Genomic DNA, 6018 nt, shown 5'->3' with positions numbered 1-6018 from the left:
AAGTAGTATGACATAAAATGACTGAATTACCAGACTAGAAGTAGAACTGATGAGGAAAACATCAAACAGGATTTAAATGTAAAGTTGGGCAAAGCATTTATCTTAACTTAGAATAAAACTTGCAGAGGTCAGGGCTCCTGTCTGTACTCAACTTCTTAACCACCACAGTCTTCCACATATTTGATACTCAGTACATATTTCCAGGGTGGACAAATGCTCTTTAACTAGTAAAGTACAAGTAAATTCATGCAGAAGTGGAGAAAGCACTGACTGTACTTGCGTCACTGTTCCAGGTGTACACAGAGCCCATCTGTTGTACCAGATGCCTGGTGGTTGATGGGACAACAAGCGTGTGGGAGACAAAAAGTATCCTTTTCCAAGAAGGCCACCAGGAAAGAATCCAATGCAACTATGCCAGGACTACTCCTAACTTCCATCAATAGCCTCACAATCATATTGAGTTCACTAATTTAACCAGATATCTTCTGCAAATGTATGGGGAGATAATTGGGCTGCATTTTACAGTTTAAAATAAACAACCCTTGAACATTTTTGATAAAAGTTAATTTACATGTGCTTTAGGCAAACACTCTGTGTTTTCTATGCCTTCCTTTAAACATACTAAGACATTAGTGGCTTCTAGAAATACTTCAGTATGCAGTATTTCTAAATTAACCCTTAATTTTCAAGTATTTGATGTGGGTAGTATATACATTCTCCTAATTTTAAACATCTTTCATTTAGCTATAATTATAAAAACCTATGGCTTGTAGAATAAAAATCTAATGATTTAGTTTTCTATTTCAGATTGTCATTTCTCACCTGTAAGTTATAGGATTCTGAAAAAAAATGCAGACAATTGCATTAAATTTAGTGTTATAGTCTCTAGATTATTAAACCAATGTCATTATTGCAAAATATTTTGCTTTCATTATTGCAAAACAAATATCTGTACTGTAATCCTAAGAAGTCTTATTTATATGTGTGTTTTTCTCCCTTTTACTTACTTTTTGTAAGAACTAATGCCTTACAATAAAGTAATACATTCCTTATGATGTTACTTTAGTTAGCTTTCTGACTTTTGTGCTTCTTTTGTGTGTTTTGTTTTGTTTTGTTTTGGAGAAAGGGAATTACCTCTTAATGTCTTCAAGTCACACCATGGTTTCTTCCTCACGCAGTTGTGAATGTTGGCATTATTGATCAAAGTGGGAAAAATAGTGTCATCCACATCTAAAGGCATGGTTAATACTGTCTGTCAGGCATCAGTAACCCTAGAATCTTTCTGTGCAGTAAGGAGGTTTAGGATTTCTTCTTGTTTTACTTCAGTGAAAACCTAGTATCCCATCTATTCTTTAGTAGTAAGCCAGAGGAAGGATAAATTTGGTTTTTGAGAGATATTTGATTTTTATAGGTATTTTCTAAGTATTTCACAGGTTAACTTATACAGTATTGAAGTCTAAGAAATGTAAGTAGTGGTCTGAAACAAAATGAGACATATCAATCATAGTCTTTGCTTTTCAGTAGATTAGTGGCTTAGAAGGGGCGATTACAGAAATATGCTATTTGGAGAGTTTATACCAGAGAATATTGACCTATTGTTTCTCACAATAAGGAGGAAAAGTGTTTAAATTACATTTAAATGAAACAATATCAGAATAATTTTCTAAGAACTGTTATTAAATTGTTTGTCGAGAGATATTTAAAAAGAAAAATGACATTATTCTACCCAGAATGGTTTAGAGATAATTAACCAAAGATATTTGAAAGATGTAACTGAACTTGTGACATTTTTAATATTAATTTTATAGACAGAAATGTTTTCTTTTTATGAAATTTATATATAACATAATTTTAAAAATAAACCTAGAAAATAATAGCAATAGCATCAAGTATACATTTTTTTTCTTGAATCCATTTTGCTTTATTTTTATTTTGGGGGAAGCATCAAAATTTGGTAGCTATATGGGCATTGAAGCATACAGATCTGTGTTCAAATGTTGGCTCCTTCTAGTAATATGTGACTTTGGTTAGGACACTTCATACAGTCAAGGTTCAGTCTCTTCAGCAATGAATAATCCAAGTTGTTTTGATAATAAAAATATATATATTTAAAGTAGATGGATTCATCTGGAGCTAAATAATTATTATCCTGAATGAAAATATGCCTATGTCCATTTTTCCTCCAACTTTACTGAGACAAAATTGACATATGACTGTCTGTAAGTTTAAGGTACACATGTGATGGTTTGATACACATATATTATGAAATGATATCCACAATAAGGTTAGTTAATACTCCTCACCTTGCATAATTTTACCATTTTGTTGTTTTGTCTGATGAGAACATTAAAGTTCTACTCTCATAGTAACTTTCAAGTATACAGTACAGTATTATTAACTATAATCCCCATGCTGTACATTATCCTGGAACTTATTCATCTTATAACTGGATGTTTGTACCCTTTGACCAATATGTCCCCATTTCCTGCAGTCTTCAGCCATTGGCAACCACCATTCTACTCCTTGCTTATTTTTAGATTCTGCATATGAGTGAGATGATACAGTATTTGTATTTCTCTGTCTGACTTATTTCACTGAGCATAATGCTATTGAGGTCCATCCATGTTGTTGCAAATGGTAGGATTTCATTCTTTTTTATGGCTAAATAATATATATATTTATATATTATATTAATATATTTTATATTATATATATCCATGTATTAAATATATATCACATTTTATAGATATAAATTATATAGGGTATATATGCCAAATGGTAAGACTCTTGGGGGCTATCTTTGAATTCTGTCTACAATAGAGACTTTTAAATTCATTTGTTTTTAAATGTAGCATTCTAGTTCAGAAAGGAATCTATTCATTATTTCAAAAACTCATTTCTTGGGGCTTCCCTGGTGGCGCAGTGGTTGAGAGTCTGCCTGCCGATGCAGGGGACACGGGTTCGTGCCCCGGTCCAGGAAGATCCCACATGCTGCGGAGCGGCTGGGCCCGTGAGCCATGGCAGCTGAGCCTGCGCGTCAGGAGCCTGTGCTCCGTAACGGGAGAGGCCACAACAGTGAGAGATCCGCGTACTAACAAAAAAAAAAAAAAAAAACACTCATTTCTTTGTAGAAATAAATGAGTATATACTTGTGGCATTTATTAATATTAATGTTTATCCTCAAACTGATAGACACTATTTATATCACCCAACTATAAAATCAGTACTAGAGATCAAAATACATGTAAATCAGAATTATACCTTTAGATACTGAAGCTGGATGAATCATTTTTTATCTATGGATATTTTTGATGGATGGAGATTGTAAATATCAAATTATATCACATACTTTGATATGGAAATATCACTGTACTATTTCTAAATAATATAGTAAATGGTCTTGAGTATATCCTATGTTGAAAGGTAATATATATTCTTTGTACTATAAATCTAAATGGCACAAACACCTGTTTGGCAGGAATGTAAGTGAAAATCCAACATTAAGACAGAAAAAGATAAGGGTTTTAAACTAATACAGAATTATTATTATTATTATTATTTTTTTGCGCTACGCGGGCCTCTCACGTTTGTGGCCTCTCCCGTTGCGGAGCACAGGCTCCGGACGCGCAGGCTCAGGGCCATGGCTCACGGGCCCAGCCGCTCCACGGCATGTGGGATCTTCCCGGACCGGGGCACGAACCCGTGTCCCCTGCGTCGGCAGGCGGACTCTCAACCACTGCGCCACCAGGGAAGCCCCAGAATTATTAAATTCTACTATTTTGCATGTTAAAAGAGATTTAAATTCATAGTCACTTATTAGTATATGGTATCTAAATGCAACAGAGGACAAACTTCTGCTTAATAATTTATATCCCTTCCTGATTTTCCAAAGTTTAGAATTAGATGCAACTTAATAATTTACTTTGAAAATGTCATAGGAACCCAAGAAATGACTTTTGGAATTCATCCTAATACTGGGTCTCTGATAGTATCACTGTCATGTGGGAGACAAGGTAATTTACCTCTAGAAATTAAACAAAATTTAAACAGACTCTCCCAAGCATCTTCTGTTTATTTGTTCATATAACATTTTTAGCACTTACCCTATTCCAGGCACTGGGCCAAACACATTAAATGAATTAACTCATCTAATCCTCACCATAAGCCCATGATATTATAGATATTTTGCCAGGTCATGATATGAAATTTTACCTGTATGTGATTTTCCTTATTACTATTAAAATAAGTGATATTTAAAAAGCATTTACTTGAAAACAATATCCAATATGCTATGAGTCTTTCCTTATTAAAAGCTCTGATTAGATTTTAAGGAAATTAAGTAACCTGCTGGTGGTTACATGCTGACTGAAACTGAGTGAACAATTGGAATTTTCTTCATATCCTTCTCATTCATTTTCTCATCCTCCCTCACTCCTTCACTATAAATCAACTTCCCCCAAATGAAAGGTAGAAATAGAGAATGGAAAGCCCAAACCTAAGAACATGCAATTTTTCCTCTACTACATGAACTGCTTTTGTATGCCTTTGCCCTGTGTCTACTTTGTATGTTTCTAATCCCATTTGGGCTCCTTCCGCACAAACAGACAAAATATTTTTCTCTTTGACAGTGATCTTACTCATGTATCCCCTTAAAATATCTTTGAAAATTTATATTCTGTTTTATATTTTAGTTGACTTCTATAATGTTCTATTATTAATTTAAAGTTTAAAAGGTTCAAATTCAGGCATATTATAATTTATGATAAATATAAAACTGCCACATTTCTTTTTAAAATTGGATAATGATATCAGTAGGCCCTGAGACAATTATGTGGTGTTAAGTATTTTATTTCAGAGACTTCAGGGAAGCATGGTGAGAAATTGGGAGAGTGAGGCAAGGGAGGGAAGGAAACAGTCTAGGGTGTTCATGTGATGGGTTGCTGCTGTGGGTAACAGCGGTAACTGTTTCAGAATCTACTGAAATCATTTGGAGAGACTGACTAGTACATATACCATAATTATTAAAAGGCAAGACGTATGGCTTATTTATCCACCTCCTTCCCTCACTGGTAGAGGGTTTCTCCTGGAGGCAATAATTCCAGGAGGCTTCCCTGCCTTCCCCAGTTTGAGTCAAGTCAGCTGCTAGAGCCAGAGGAAGCTCTCAGGCAGGGAGATGCAAGTCTCCAGTCAAGAAGCTGTCACTGTGCACGAGGCTCGTCCATCACAGTTCAGAAGATCCTGGGGTGGGCCAAGGGCCTAGGGCCAGACACTGACAGTGTCTGATTTAGCCTCTAATTCCACAAAATTTGATTCAATTAGTTATTTTCTCTGATTATAAAAATATACTTTTTAAAGTAAACTTTTAGAACTTAAATATAACCATAATTGATATCAGAATAGAAAGAGCAAACTTTTAAAAATCTTTATTAAACATAAAAAAAAAAATTTTATTCCAAATGTGTCTCTTAATTGAATATATGTAGCTTTTTTTCAATAAATCATACATCATGGCTGAATATGATATTCTTGCTAGAAATAAACAGGATTTAGCATTATTCTTATTTTCCATTTTCATAGACATAAACCATAGTAAGCCTTTTACATATAAGTAAGTAATCTGCATAGAGGGAAATCTGTTGCTCCAATGCTATTCAATTATTTAAATTTCTTTTGAGTTACAGAACACTCACAGACTGATGTTACTAAAAGTTATTTTAATAAGCTATCAACTGATTGCTTTATTGTGTTATCTTTCATTTTTATTGAAATTAAATTAACGAAAATTACTCAACTTACAAAATATTTATTACATCATCCCTAGAGCCATTCAGTGTCTTAATTTCTCAGAATTATACCAGAAAATTTTTTGTAAGACTTATCAATAAAATGATAATCCTACTTGTTATTCCCTACGGAGGCAACTCTCTTAATTCAATATAGCCTTTAAACTCTTTATTGACTAATGCATGGCAAATACTGAAAAAATAAAAATATTTCACCTATTGTATTTAGAAAATT

The sequence above is a fragment of the Grampus griseus genome (genome assembly GCF_964374135.1).
Source record: "Grampus griseus genome assembly, chromosome: 9".
NCBI classification, from domain to species: domain Eukaryota; kingdom Metazoa; phylum Chordata; class Mammalia; order Artiodactyla; family Delphinidae; genus Grampus; species Grampus griseus.
The sequence above is the reverse complement of the archived record's forward strand: the minus strand, read 5'-3'. Positions refer to the sequence as shown.